This window comes from Urocitellus parryii, chromosome 8, assembly GCF_045843805.1.
Source record: "Urocitellus parryii isolate mUroPar1 chromosome 8, mUroPar1.hap1, whole genome shotgun sequence".
NCBI lineage: Eukaryota > Metazoa > Chordata > Mammalia > Rodentia > Sciuridae > Urocitellus > Urocitellus parryii.
This window is the reverse complement of record NC_135538.1, coordinates 99,641,234-99,658,042: the sequence shown is the minus strand read 5'-3', so window position 1 is coordinate 99,658,042 and position 16,809 is coordinate 99,641,234.

Genomic DNA, 16,809 nt, shown 5'->3' with positions numbered 1-16,809 from the left:
TTCTGACCTTTCTCCTGAACTGCCTACAGGGCAGATCCAGCTAGATGACACACAGGGGCATCAGATTCCACCTGTCCAAAAGTAAGATCTTGTCTTTTCTGCTAAGCCTGTTCTCCTCCTCTTCTCCTCTCCCCATATTATGGCCAGGACCTAGAGTAATGCTAGACTCTTTGTCCCCACCACATTCTGTGCCCTCAGTAACCAGGATCCACTTGTCTTCATCCTTTTTTCTCTAACATCCAATGCATTCCATCTTTCCATGCTTATTGCCCTTGTCCTGCTTCAGGTCTTCCTGTTCTGTCTCATGTTACATATCACCATGGCCTCCTAACAGGCACTGTTCTTCAAGTCTTGCCACCTTCAAATTCATCCTCTACAGAACTGCCCAAAGAGGCTGCACAAAACCTGATCTGACCACTATGGAAACTCTTCAATACAGCACTATGTAAAAGATGAAGGAACCCTGAGGTGACCTCTAGGAAAGGAGGGAAGCCTGCCCAACCTAGCCTGCACTGGCCTGCACTGGCCTGCACAACTCGGCCTTTACCTACCTCTCCAACCATTTTGCTAGGACAGATTTTAATAGTTTTCTTAAAGCATAACTAATATATAATAAGCAATTCTTATTTAAAATACACTGTTTGATAATTTTTTGCATATACATCTTGGAAACTATCATCACTATCATATTAGAGAAAACATCTATCACTCTCCAAAGTATATTCATTCATATGCCTTTGTAATCTCTCCCTCCCAGGCCTTTCCAACCTCATCTTCCCAAGAAAACAGTTATCTGCTAGCTGCCACTATAGATTTAGTTTGCCCTTTATAGAATTTTTAAATAAAAGATTTGTCTAATATTTATTATTTTTATCTTAATTCTTTAACTCAACATAATTATTTTGCTATGCATTCATATTGTATTTATCAATAGTTAATCCCTTTTTAAATAATCTGGATAGAAATTCTTCATAAGATATAAAATTCTACAAATATCTTTTTGTTCTATCAACAGGAAAATTCAAAAACACAGACTTTTTTAATTTTGATAAAAGCTAATTTATCATGCTTTTGGTATCCCCCCCCTGCCAAAAAAAAAAAAAAAAAAAACTTTGTATAACCCAAGATCATAGCTATTTATATTTTGTAGAAGTTTTGTAGCTTCAGATATTACATGTAGGCTTATGATCCATTTTGAGTTAATTTTATGTGGTTAGACTATAGATCAAATTCCCCCCTTTTTGGCATGTGCATATCCAATATATCCACTTGTTTCAGTACCACTTATTCAAAGACTAGCTTTCTCCACAGAACCTCCTTTCCACGTTTGTTTTTAAAAAAAATCAATTGTTTATTTATATACAGGCTTATTTCTGTACTTTATTCTATTCCATTGTCTATCTTAATGCCAATACCAAAGCTGATTACTGTGACTTTATAGTAAGCCTTGAAATGAGGTGACTTGATCTTTGTGAATTTCAGAATCAACTTACCATTTCCTACTGGGATCCTCATCTATAGGAATTTTGTTTGGGATCACATTTAATCTCTAGATCAATTTGGGGATTATTGATATTTTAACAATATGGAGTCTTCCAACCCTTAAATAGGGTATAGCTCTGCATTATTCGATTTTTCACTTTCTTTCAGCAGTGATTTCTAATTTCTAGTTGGCAATGAAATCTTTCCCCCTTAGCCTCCCAGGACTTAGCTGTCTGCTCTACTCAGGGAGACCATTGGAGTCTGCACGGGTTTCCCACCTCTGCACCTAGACCTGGATGTCTCAAAGTAATAATTAAATAGTAATCTTATAACTCCTCACTTTTCTTTGTCTCTCAAGGACCACAGTACATTCACGAATGTCCAGTTTCTTTAAAAATTATTTTGTGGGCTGGGGATGTGGCTCAAGCGGTAGTGCGCTCGCCTGGCTTGCGTGGGGCACTGGGTTTGATACTCAGCACCACATAAAAATAAAATAATAAATATTTTAAAATTCTCTCTCTTAAAAAAAAAAAAAAGATTTTGTACCTTCTGTCTGAGCTTCTCAGTTGTTTCAGGCCACAGGCTAAGTCCAGCTGCTGCTACCCTCCCTCACAGAAATGGCAGTCTCCACCGGGCTGGTTTTGTCCCCACGACATACCAATCTGCCTCTGCTTTCAGGCTTTGCCCATGCTACTTCCTCCACAGGTCATGCCTTTTCTCCTTAACACCTGGCTAACTCCTGTGTCCCTCCCCAAACTCAAAATGTTAGCTTCTCTAAGACCATCCCCCTGAACCTCATGGCTAGATGATGTGCCCTCTCCTCTTTGCCCCCATATTGTTGTGTGATTGTGGCTTATTTCCTCCTTTTTACCACTTTATATTATTTTTCTGTTTCTATAATCACCTCATCACATATAAACCCTCAAAGAGAGGGGCCAGGGCTCATTCTGTTTCTGTCCTTGGGGCCTGATGAAGACTTTGGCACATAGTGGGTACTCCATAAGTATTAGTTGACCTACATCTTTGGGACACACATATGACCAAGGGCAGGAAAAGTTTGCCTTCTTCCCTCATGAATGACAGACTCTAGGAGGGCAGGAGTGTTCTAAAAACAACAGTCAATTCCAGTAATTCAACTCCATTTTTGCTCAGTGGAGTAAGTCGCTTCTAGATGCTGGTCCAAGAGTCTTTTCAAAAATGGAAAGTTAATGGCAAATTGTTCTCTAGACACTACCAAAAACGTAAGAGTGCTTCTACTTCTCTTTCTCCACAGTGCTAAGTGGTTTACTAACTTCATCAGTTTTGCCTGTCTAATGTGAGGATATAGTGTTTTACTTCCAAAATTAGATGTCATTGCTTATTAGTGAGGTTGAGGAGTTTTAAATAAATCAAGCATTTATTAGACATTTATTTTTAAACTATGCCATAATTCCTATTTACAATTTCAGTTGTGTGCCTATTTATAACTGTCTTGGCGCATCTATGCCCTGCTCTGGACTGTGCAGGCTGACTTGCAAGGGCTACAACAATCAAGCTCAGATTCCGGAGGGAAGTCCCCTCACCCAGGATGCCAGTTCTCCCTAGGCTCTGGTAAACCGTTCCTTCTCCCTATGCCCCCAGACCTAGGGATGATAATAGCTTCTTGTTATTTTCTCATCCTCTCTGTTCTGCATACAACTGTAAATAGCCCTTTCACTAAATTTTTCTTCACTGAAATCCTTTGAGAGAGAAATTGTTTCTTGCTGGAAACTGACTGATACAATAACATTGGCCTGTTTTTGTATTGTAATTTCACATCATAGTTTATAAGTCTGTAGGAACTCTTTATATATAATGTATTATGCATACAATATACACTACTCTTTGCCTAATATATATGTTGCAAATACTTTATTCCAATTTATTGTTTGTCTTATGGTAGTCTTTGTATTTTTCCTAGATATAAGTTCATGTCTGCAGCACTAAAGCTGAATTTTTTTAAATGCACTCTTACTCTCATATTTGATTAGAAAACTTCTTCATATATCATTCTTAATTCTTTTTCTGAGATCAGGTTTCATGTCTCCAGAAGTTAACACAATTTTGATTATATCAGGCTAATTTAGCAGCCAAGTATCCCAGGCTTCTATTGAGATTTGTTTGGAATAATTCACAGGCTTTGGCTATTGTGACTCCTCTGGCTATTGTGACTTGAGTAAGACATATCTAAGTTCCCTGGCAACCTGTGAGTTCTTGTCTTTCTGTTACCAGTGCATCCCCAACTTCTAGCAACTGTGCCTAGTATGGAGTCATTGTACAATGAATGCATTTTGAATGAATGAGTGACAGAGCAGAGAAATGATGCTTCCTCTCTACTCCTGCTCCTCATTTCTGTACTATTCTGTAATGTACCCATAATACATCAACCTAGCTGATGTTGGGCCAATTTCTATTGCTTATGGAATAAAGCTTTTCCATTTCTTCTAATCCATAAAATGCCCATAAATAGGGCCCATGCTCCCTAAGACCTCCTGGAAACTTTGAGTCCAGAGGTGGGCAGGCCAATTTCACAGGCAGATAATTTGTTTGTCCCATAACAAAAATTCTGATAGAGAACAAACTTGCATTTCTCCTTTTCTTCATCTTAAACATGCAAACTCATTTCCCCTTTGCAGGGGTGGAGTTCAGAATCAGGACAGGTTATCAAAGATAGGGAGAAGGAATGCCATCGTTTGGAAAAGGGTTATAATAAATATTTAGTTGATTTTTAGTGTGGACAGGCTATGATGAGGGGCAAGAGAGAGAGAATGGAAGAGGTAGGGAAAGGACACTGGAACTGGACTGGAGTTTGGATACCTGTGTGAAGCACCCAGGTATCTATAAGCAGGGGCTGTCTGTCATGTGAGTAGAGCCATTCATTCATCAAGCACTGATCTAATCATGCAGGATACATCAGTGAACAAAACTTTGATTTAAATTTTAGCCATCAACCTTTCTGTGCCCTGAAACTTTCCCCATTCACTCTTTAGAAATTAAGTATAAGGGAACATGATGTTGTCAGCTAAAGTCCTCTAATAACCATTCTTCTACCTGTAGGGTTAACCCTTCATACACCCCTATGATATTTATAAACCCTGAAGAGACCTCTCTTTTTTTTTTTTTATTGGTCGTTCATAACATTACATAGTTCTTAATACATCATATTACACGGTTTGATTCAAGTGGATTATGAACTCCCGCTTTTACCCCGTATACAAATTGCTGTATCACATCAGTTACCCTTCCATTGATTGACATATTGCCTTTCTAGTGTCTGATGTATTCTGCTGTCTGTCCTATTGTCTACTATCCCCCCTCCCCTCCCCTCCCCTCCCCTCCCCTTTTCTCTCTCTACCCCTTCTACTGTAAATCATGTCTTCCATTTGTATTCTCTTGACTTACCCCTCCTTACCTCTTATATGACATTTTGTATAACCCTGAGGATCGCCTTCCATTTCCATGCAATTTCCCTTCTCACTCTCTTTCCCTCCCACCTCTCATCCCTGTTTACTGTAAATATTCTTCTCAAGCTCTTCGTCCCTACCCTGTCCTTGTTTACACCCCTTATATCAAAGGAGTCATTTGGTATTTGTTTTTTAAAGATTGACTAGCTTCACTTAGCATAATCTGCTCTAATGCCATCCATTTCCCTCCAAATTCTATAATTTTGTCATTTTTTAATGCAGAGTAATACTCCATAGTGTATAAATGCCACATTTTTTTTATCCATTCATCTATTGAAGGGCATCTAGGCTGGTTCCACAGTCTTGCTATCGTGAATTGAGCTGCTATGAACATCGATGTAGCAGTGTCCCTGTAGCATGCTCTTGTTAGGGCTTTAGGGAATAGACCGAGAAGGGGAATAGCTGGGTCAAATGGTGGTTCCATTCCCAGCTTTCCGAGAAATCTCCATACTGCTTTCCAAATTGGCTGCACCAATTTGCAGTCCCACCAGCAATGAACAAGAGTGCCCTTTTCCCCGCATCCTCTCCAGCACTTATTGTTGTTTGACTTCCTAATGGCTGCCAGTCTTACTGGAGTGAGATGGTATCTTAGGGTAGTTTTGATTTGCATTTCTCTGACTGCTAGCGATGGTGAGCATTTTTTCATGTACTTGTTGATTGATTGTATGTCCTCCTCTGAGAAGTGTCTGTTCAGGTCCTTGGCCCATTTATTGATTGGGTTATTTGTTATCTTATTGTCTAATTTTTTGAGTTCTTTGTATATTCTGGTTATTAGGGCTCTATCTGAAGTGTGTGGAGTAAAGATTTGTTCCCAGCTTGAGCCCTAACAGAGTGAGAAAGGGAGGAGGCCAAGGAGGTCTGGTAGGATACTCCAAGCTGAGGAAGAAGGGATGTGGACAACCCTGGAACAAGTTCCTTTATTTTTAACCAAACAATTCAAAATCAAATATGGTTTGCTTCAGTAGAGTCTTCCATTGCTTGTCTCTTCCAGAGCACAGGCTACATGTCAAATATTTACCTAGTTATTTCCTCTTTTTGTTCACATTGACCACATTGAATCAAAATTCCAAAACCTTCTTCCAGGGTGGTTAGGACAGGTTAATGATTGCCTTCTTACAAAATTACTGACAGGTCGGCCCTTCTCAGAAGCCACTTGGACTGAATCCTCCGCTGAATGTCCAGCTGTCCTGTGGACCCCCTGGATGCCAACCTTGTAACTGGTTTGTGTTCAAAGGGCTCAATGCCCTCTCCTGGCCCTAAATTCTAAAATCTCCCTTAGGTTTTTTTTTTTATTGTTTTGTTTTGTTTTTTTAATTTCTAGACACATTTTTCCTTGGGAGGCTGAACTTCCCTCTCACCAGGAGAACTAGGATATTTGAGATAATACATCTACTGTTCTCTGCCCCAGAGAAACTTGGGAGGGGGTTTCAGCATGAAAGCCTTTTGTGCTTTGGGGGAATTTCCTTCTGTGCAACAGGTTTTTGTTTTAAACATTAACCAGGCGGCTGGGCATTCTTGGTCTTGGGGCAAGGCTAAACTGGGGAAACAGGTGGAAGGGAATGTGGCTTTCTGTCCACCCGGGAGGCCAGACAATTTGCACTCAGCATTGTCGTGACACCTTTATGAGGACCACACTCCCACTGCTCCTTCAAATGATTCCCAGGAGGATTGGGGGTCTACCTCCAATTTTGCCTTGGGGGAAAATAATCAAGGAGAAAAAAGTTTTCTTTGCCTAGAATCATTGCAAAAATAGTAGTTCCCAGCCCATAGGAGAAAGGTGGTGGGGGGAGGGGGAGATGGGGGTGGTAACTCAAGAGGCAACTGGAAGGAAGAAGGACAGGGTTTCACCAGTTGTTGCTCACAAAGAACTAAGGTTTTTTATATGTAACCTGAGTTCCCACAGGGCCCCCACATACACTGGAATGTGGCAGCAAATGTGGTGTCATTAACCCAAGTGTCACTAGCACTTGCTCTTATCTACATGCTCAGCAGAACTTTAGCTTCCTACGGTGCCTCCTAAATACATTAAAATTTCTGAGACTCCTCAGGAAGGTTTTTAGATAGAGATAAACACACCAGCTGCCAACCGGCCTCTGCTAGGTCCTACTGACCACTCTTTGGGTCCAGCTGCAGTAATAAGGGTACCATCGTACTCTCTGTACAACATAACTGATATTCTCATGACCTCATCATTCTATAGATTGAATCCATTTTACCTACATTCAATATTAATAAGATACATACATAGAAATGGGACCTATTTATTCTTATGTGGTAAGACTCTTAGATGTAATTAGTGATGAATTTCACCATTTTTGCATGAACACCTTTAAATCTACAGAATTGGAGATTCTCAAATGTTGTAGGCTCAAAACCTGACAAAATTTTTCTTTTCTTAGCTCAGTACAATAATGATTAAGTCTTAAATTGGAAGGAAGTCAACTGGGAGTTTCAGGAAAAGAGTCCCTTGGTTCTTTAAATTTCTCTGTCCCCACCCAACTCCAAGCAAATATTTTTCAGTTGGTTAAACTAGGGATCTTAAAACTGGAGTACACAGGGGCCTTCTGCAAGTTACAAGGACATAAAAAGTTCTGGAAGAACCACTCTCCAGGTCCTTGGTGCCCATATATACTCACTGCAGAAACTCATCCCTCGCCAGCTCAATCTAGTGCTTTTTCTGTTTCTGCCCTGGCTCTATTTCTTCCACTTTATAAGAAGAAATTTATGACTTTGATTCTTCCTGAGGTACATTTTCCTGAGTTTAAAAAAAAAAAAAAAAAAACCTCTGGGTTGCAAACAAAGCAGCAGTTTAAAAATTTGCAAAACATGCTTCATTCAAGACTCAAAGTACAATTGAGTTGGCTGTCTCTTTTTTAATATATGTCTGTACTAAATCTGGCATTAGACATGAAACTTTAGGCCAGCATCAGGATGTTCAGAATTTAGGCTTACAGAAGAAAAAAAATAGGAGTGATGCCATTTTTTTTTTTTTTTGAGTTGGGGGTTACTAGAGATTGAACTCAGGGGCACTTAATCACTGAGCCACATCCCCAATCCTATTTTGTATTTTATTTAGAGACAGGGTCTCACTGAGTTGCTTAGCACCTTGCCTTGCTGAATCTGGCTTTGATCTCAGGATCCTCCTGCCTCAGCATCCTGAGTGGCTAATATTACAGGCCTGAGCCACGGCACCTGGCTCAATTTTAATTTAATTACTCTACCTCTTTAATCTCCTATTACTGAAGAATGTATTACTCCTAAACAGAGCCACATGAGACTAGCTACAAACAATAGTATGACATCCTTAATTTCCAACACCTAGATTTGAAAAATAAAACTTTTATATTTTTGTTAATGAAAACAGAAGGTATTGACAAAAATGTAAATAACATTTTCATGTGCTTATCAGAGTTTGAAAAATCTACTACAAATTAGTAATGTTCGTTGCAAAAGATAGAAAATTATATGATTGTAGAAAAGCTTATCATATATGTAGATACAGATATGTACATTGTTGATGGTTACAATGATACTAGATGCCAAAAAACATCATTTGTTAACTTGACAGTTTGTTTATTAATTCATCCAACAAATATGCAGAATTACAAAATCCCAGGCACCGTTCACAGTTGTTAGAATGAATTAAGAGCAAAGCAAATACTTCTTCCCTCATGGAGTTTATAATCTAGCAAGGAAAATTAAGGGACTTAATAAACTATAATGAATAAAAAATTACCTGAAAAAAAAAACAGTAGCTTAAAGAACACATTTGTAACAGGTGTAGTAGCACACTCTTGTAATCCCAGCAACTCAGGAGACTGAGGCAGGAGGATCACAAGATTGAGGCCAGCCTCAACAATTTTGTGAGGCTCTGAGCAACTTGTCAAGACCCTGTTTCAAAATAAAAAATAGAAAGGGCTGGGGATGTGGCTCAGTGGTAGAGCACCCCTAGGATCAATCCCCAGTACAAGGAAAAAAAGAAGAAGAAGAAGAACATATTCATTTATCTCCTAGTTTCTGTGGGACAGAAATCTAAGCATGACTTAATGCCCTGCCTTACACTCTTTCACTAGGTTGCAATCCAAGCCGCATCCATGGGTTTGTGGTCTCATCTGAAAGCTACACTGGGGAAGGGTCCACTCTAAGCTCATTCAGCAGCTTTAGGCAGCCGGCAGTTCTTAGAAAGTTGTCTGACTGAGAGCCTCGTTTACCATTAGTCTGCTGGCCAGAGCCCCTCGGTTCCTTTGCACGTGAACTTCTCCCACGTGGAATCTTGCTCCGTCAGTGTGTGCAAGCTGAGAGGGCGATATAGAGATCTGCTGGCGAGATGAAAGTCAAAATCTTACCTAACCTCATTACAGAAGTCACATTCTATTAGTTAGAAACAAGTTAATAAAAGGGAAAGGATTACACAAGGCTGCGAATACTTGGAGGTGAAGATCACTAGGGGCCATCTTAAAGGTGCCCACCAGAAAGGGTAAAAGGGGTTGAAACACTAAGCCAGCGATTTTTAATGGTATTCAGAGTGAGTTGTACTAAACTGACAATTGAACAAAATCCTGATGGAGGTATCAGTCGTGTAAATATTTATGGAAAATGTTTCAGGCAGAGGAAACAGAGAGAAGGAAAAACCCTCAAGTGGAAGAAACTTTGTCATGTCAAAGAAACAAGAAGGAGGCCAGTCACCATGGTGACGGGAGTAGAAAGAGCGAAGGAGCTGGGGTGAAGGTGGGAGGTCAGGGAATGGGGGGACAAGGGCTCATGTAGGGTCTTATGGGCCTACATAGCTTTTTACTGTGAGAAATGGGGACGCATTACAAGGTATTGTGCAGAGGATGGACATAATTTGATCTGCTTCAAATGATCACTTGGGCTGCTCACTTGAAAACAAACTATAAGAGGGCACAGGCCGAAGCAAGACTCTGCCTTCTCGGTATGAAAAAGAAGGCAATGTCTCAGAATAAGGTAAGTATGGTGGAGAGGTGAGAAATGACAAGATTCTAGATAGATTTTAAAGGAAAGCCTGCAAGATTTCATGATGACTTGGATTTGGATTAAAAATGAAAACAGGTGCATTGGATGGTTATAGTCAAAACCACTGAAGGATGAAGTTACCATCAAAAAAGATTGGGAAGGCTAAGATGAATAAGCTATATTTTTTTTCTTTGTATTTTTTCTGTTTAGATATTTATGACAGTAAAGTGTATTTTTGACATATTATACATACATGGAGTATAACTTATTCTAATCAGGATCCCAATCTTGGGGTTGTACATGTTATGGAGTTTTGCTAGTCATGTATTTATATATGAACATAGGAAAGTCATATTCAATTCCTCTACTGTCCTTCCTGTTCCCATCCCTCCTCCCTTCCATTCATTCCCCTTTGTCTAATCCTATTCAACCCCCCCCGCCCCCTCCATTCCTTATTGCATATTAGTATCCACATATCAGAGGGAACATTCAGCCTTTGGTTTTGAGGGACTGGCTTATTTTTAAGCCATTCACTCAGCGTGATAGTCTCCAGTTCCATCCATTTACCAACAAATGCCATAATTTTATTCTTCTTTATGGCTGAGTAATATTCCATTGTGTATATATATCACATTTTCTTTATCCATTCATCTGTTGAAGGGCACCTAGGTTGGTTCTACAGTTTAGCTATAGAATTCAGCTGCTACAAACATTGATGTGGCTGCATCCCTGTAAGATGCTGATTTTAAAACTTTGGAGTATAGACTGAGTAGTGGTATAACTGGGTTAAATGGTGGTTCCATTCCAAGTTTTCTAAGGAATCTCTATACTGATTTCTAGAATGGTTGCACCAATTTGCAGTCCCACCAGCAGTGTATGAATATACCTTTTTCCCCACATCCTCACCAACATTTTTTATTTATATTCTTGATAACTGCCATTCTGACTGAAGTGAGATGAAATCTCAGTGTAGTTTTAATTTGCATTTCTCTAATTGCTAGTGATGTCGAATATTTTTTTCATATATTTGTTGACCATTCATATTTTTTTCTTCTGTGAAGTGTCTGTTCAGTTCCTTTAACCATTTATTGGATGGGTTATTTGGTTTTGTTTTTTTTTTTTTTTTTTGGTGTTAAGTTATTTGAGTTCTTTATATATTCTGGAGATTTTGTAGCCTCTGTATTCACATCATTGTTTCCTTTGCAGTGAAGAAGTTTTTTAGTTTGATAAGATCCCATTTATTGATTCTTGATTTTACTTCTTATGCTCTCCGAGTCTGGTTGAGAAAGTCAGTTCCTAAGCTGACATGATGGAAAGCTGGGCCTACATTTACTTCTAGTAGGTGCAGTGTCTCTGGTCTAATGTTTACATCCTTGATCTATTTTGAGTTGAGTTTTGTGAATCGGTTTTAGAATTGAAGATTCCAGAGATGATGAATTTGAGTTTTCCAATGGGATTGTGGCAGGCGAATGTGTGGTTCAGAAATATAGAAAACAGAGCTCTGGCAATTAAACTGACTCTGTATTCCATCACCCTGGTGCTTCATTGAAACATCACTCTGCTGAGCAAAAAAAAAATTGTATTGTAGCAAAAAAATTGCAGTAGGACTATCTCCCTTTCAGATTAATGGATTCCGGGATACTTTCAGTGACTCCCAATTAATAATCCATGCCCACCGTTACACCAAAGGAAATAGAATTAACTGTTGAAAACTACAGTATATTTTTGGAGAAGTGATTTTCCAACCTTTCTCTTTTGTTTGTGTTGATTTGATTTTTCTTGGAAAAAATGAATGAGAACATCTATTTATGGGACTGTTTCAATGCCCAGGGGGTAGCCTGGGGGCTTCAGTTCTCAGATTCTTGCTTTAAATCTTAATGAAACCTTATTTTACTTATAAACAAGCTTGAGTTGGCAAAAAAATTGAGTACATTTGCATAGAACATTGGTTGTTGCCTTCAAGATAGCATATGTTACAAAGTGAGGGGGATTGAATTCCATGTTTTTGAGGAAATTCACACCTATTTATTCTTGCATTTAAAACTGAGAAGGGAATCCTGGAAAGGCAAGTAGTAATATATTAATAACACATATGTTTGCATTGAAAACAATAAAGACAGATAAGCAACATTGAGTAAGTTTATTTTGATTGATCAATTTGACAACTAAGGACTGACTTTCCAATCAGGTTATGATGGCAGGCATTACTCAAAATGGAATGAACTGAATCTATGCTTCCAAGTTTTGGGTGCATATATATTTAAAGCACATAAGATTTTTAAAGTAGTTTTCAAAAATAGAGAGGCAAATTATGCATTAATACTAACAAAATTTAGATTTTTCCAGAATTTTGAATTTATTATAGTAAACAGGATGTGAGAGACTAACTGGTACCATTAACCTTCATGAGTCCTGGTAAGGCCTTCTCGGTATTATTCCAAGAAATTATAAATATGAATGTCTCAAGATCTGCGAAGGATCTGAGATTTACCTTACTTACCAGCAAATAAGCCAACCTGTAACTGATTTATGAATGCTGGCACAAGGTGTGAAACTCCTGGGTCCAAGATTACAACCTTTATTCTTGTCAGCACAGCAGGACACACAAGCAGGATGTTGGTTTGTATCCATTTCCCATGTCCCCTGTGTCCCAAGAGGGTAACAAGGTCGACTTAAATGGATGCTATGCACACCGTGGGTTTGTATCCCACTGCACTGGAGGAATTCTCCACTTTTATAGCAAACAAAAGTTAGTCTCCTGTCCTTCATCAGAAAGAGATGTCACCTTATCTCAAGTTGCTCAGAGAAATGGTCCTGGTAAAAAAGGAGAGAGCCTTCCATTCTTGGCCTGCTCAGCAAGGATGAGCAGGGACAGTCAGGCTCATAGTGGATCACGTCTCCCAACAAAACACTCTCAGAATTGGGTAACAAGTTCATCTGCAAGTTGTCCATTTCCTTCTCTTAACTGTTAACAAAATTGAAGAACCCTATCAAGTCATCAGTGATGGATCATAAATAATAATAATTTTGATAATAGAATACTATATGATTTTTTTTCTTTCTTTTTTCTTTTTCTTTTCTTTTTTTTTTTTTTTTTTTTTGGTGCTGGGGATTGAATTCAGGAGCACTCAGCCACTAAGCCACATCCCCAGCCCTATTTTGTATTTTATTTAGAGGCAGGGTCTCACTTAGTTGCTTAGTGCCTCAGTTTTGTTGAGGCTGGCTTTGAACTCGTGATCCTCCTAGCACAGCCTCCTGAGCCTCTGGGATTACAGGCGAGTGCCACCACACCCGACTACTATATGATTTTTGACCCAAAAAAAAAAAAAAAAACCTCAGATGTGTTTCAAAGTTAAAATATCACAAAAAAATTCCCTCTATTCCCACCTCCTTGTCCATGTGAAAAGGTGCTCTCAGTAATGACATCCATAAATGGAACAAAAGAATAGAGTTGTTGCTGAACTAATGGTGATACACACTAGTAATATCCATCTCTACATGTATGAATGCATGGAAAAATAAGAGCCATATCTATTTCATGAGAGATATATTTCCAAAAAGTGAATTTTTACCTTTAATAATTATTTCTAGCAATGCATATTTGCTATTTTGAGTAATTATGTCCTAGTGATAATCATAATGATAATTCAAAGCAAAAGGAAAATTTTAATACTTAGCTTTAGAATCACAGGAAATTTTTAAAAATTGCCTTTAACTAGAAATTCTTATTCTGAAGTTTGATTTCAATATTTATATATACATTGGTCATGGAGAATTCTAATAGGGTAGTAAATAAAATATTGAGTGAATTTTGTTATGGGAAATAAAATGGTAAATTAACACAGGTTCCAGAAGAAAGAGGACTATTGCAAATTTCCAACCATTCAGAGGAGTTGCTTTTGTCTTTCTTTAATGAGAGGGGTGGGTGTCAAATTGCTGTCGATTGGATTTCATTAGATAGATTTTGGAAAATGATATAATGTTTGAACTACAAATGTCATTATTTACAATACACCAGAAAGTAAGTCCTTTGAATAATCATAATTAAAATATGTTAAGAGATACGTCATTTTTAAAAATTAATTTGAGCAGTATGCAAATAAGACCTAGGCTGTGTTTTTTAAACATAATAATCTGAATGCAGAAAGCTGCAGTAAAACATGAAAGACAAAGGAAGCAAGGTCTGTTCTGGAGGTTAGCACCTGTAAGAGCATACAACAGTGTTCTGAGGACTAAGTGAAAAAAAATGTGTGAAAGTGTGGAGTTTTCTCAAGTAGGGACCTAACAGAACTTAGTTTCCCTTACGTTTAAATAAATCCTTTTTCTGATTTGAAATCACATGTCCTCTTGTTATTTAGGAGTACATCACATACTGGTAATCAATTTTCATTCACTATCTCTTCATAGACTAAAGAGAGTTAAGTCACCTTTCTAGCTTCTTTAAAATTCCTAGCAAGCCTCAAACATGAAGAAGAAAAGAAGGTTGGGAGGAGAATGAAGAAGGAAAGGAGAAAGGGAGGGAGGAAAGAAAAAAAGAAGGTACGTTTTTGTCTTCCAAAACCAAGCAACTGGATTAACTTTTGTGCTGATTTAAGCACACATTTAACCAACTGAATTTTTCTATCATTTACACCTGTTTCTGAAATAGCTTCAACTCTTTTGCCTTTGACCCACTTTGATTCAGCCCTATGTGGAATCTGTGCTCTTGGACTCTTCCACCACAGAGCTGGCCATAGAAGCAGCTGGGAAAACCTCCCAGGGAACAGCTGGTGTTTAAGGCCCCACAACTTGGCCATCATCCAGGGTGAATATTGGTTTTTTGCAACAATGGGGTTTTGGAGACACAGTTTAATAAAATACACTTCATATTTGTGTTGGATTATAGTACTGACAGGTAACTTTCACAATCATCTCATTTGCTCTCCCTGGGTCATGAGAACAAATCTGGTGGGCTCTGTAACCCTGTGAATCACATCTGCAGAGTTCTGACCCTAATTCTGATGCCTGTTCCAAGGGTGACATTGGAACACACACAGACACACGCATACTTTAACTCTCAAGACCCCATTTCCTTACTGTAAAATGAGAAGCCTGAATTAGATCCCGCACCCCTTTAAAATTTACAGTTATGGGCAAATGCCTAAAACTCAAGGTTCAACTTTACCTACTATGGGATTTACCTTTATAACACAAATGGGCCTCTTCCCTATAACACACCAAGTATTGCTTATCATGTAAAAAAGATAACTAAAACAAACAAAAAAACCACAAACTAACTAAGCTACTTTCTTTAATTCTCCCAAGAAACCTAATATAAAAGGTCATTCATTATTACCTTAGGATTTTCAAGAAGACATTATGGTGAGAATCAGTAATTGCTGGCAATCATACAGTAAGTAGCAACTCCCACCTAGGTTTCAGAAAACTAAAACATCTTAGGGGAGTTGATTTTTTTTTATATAGGTGTATAGCTCCACAATAACTGGCAATCGGCAACTGGTTGGTTGGAAAGAGGATAATCAACTAGGGCATATGATGCTTCATTTGATCTCTGATCTAAGCAAGCCAGTCCATACGGCCACACCTGCCTCTAGTCAGATCTGAAATTTCAAGAACATTTTCAAATTGCTAATTCCTTAAGGGCAGAGATGATGTCTGACTTCAAGCCTTCACCTCCAAGTGGCTCTACCCTGTGTGTGCCCTGCACATCCTTGTTGATTTGTTTCTCCCATACCAGGGTGGGTCTCTCCTTGACAACTGGGGACCTCATTTAGCCAAGCAGCTGCCCACTGGCGTCTAATGCCTGCAATATGTCGTTCTGGCAGCATCTCAAAGGATTTATTATTATCATCCCATGATTTCATTATTATTATTATCTCCCTTATGAAATTCAGTACCCAAGCCCACTATAAAGCATTTGAACAATTTTTAACAAGGAACAGTGTATTTTCTGCACACACACACAACCCTACCCAGTTTCTACTTAATGTAGAAGGGCCCCATGAGGAGAATAAGTCACCCTAAGTAGTCCCTCACACTACCCACCGACCTTGGGAAGGAGAAGGCTCTTTGAAGTCTCTCTACTGAACAGGAGGCAATCGTAATGGGATTGAAATGCACTGACCTAGGAGTCAGGGGACTCCAGTTCTGTGACCAAGAGAGAGTTTCCTTGCTAACCTCGGTTTTGGTTTCCTCATATACAAATAAGGAACTCCCTGAGATGGTCCTGAAGAAGAATAAGCCAGTCTTTTTCAGACTGGGTTTAATTTTACCCTTTTCCTGGCTTCTAGAGATTTCCACAGAGAAAAGTGCTTTTTAGGAAAATCTTAGGAAGAGACTCTCCCTTCCTTTTCCACTGCACTTATCAACTTGGGTCATTAAAAACCAACAAGACTTTAGGGAGAATAAAAGTGGTTTGTATCAGGAAAGTTGGGATTCCTGACCCAAGACATGCTGAGGCACAAAACAGAATTAATTCTGAGTCCTAAGAGTGGGTTTGATCCCATCTCTTTCTGGAACTCGCCATGAGGTTCTCAGCAAGTCCTCTCACTGCTGGGTACCCAATTCCTCATCTTTCAAGTCTGAACACCAACAGCTCTCTGACTTACCCACCCTGAATAGTCCTGGAGGCTTATGTTGAGCTTGAAAATGTAAAGTACAATCCTACAGACAGATAAATCATTAAATTAAGATCAGTTCCCTCTTTTGAACCCAGGAAAAGCTCAGAAGAATTAAAAGATTGACTCAACAATTAAAAGATGCCATCCTCCTACCAGTAGGGTGGATGCTGGCTTTCTATATTGAGGAATTTTAGCAAACCCTTTGATCCAGTTTGATCTTAACAAGCTCTTTTTGGGAGCCCACTGTGTCC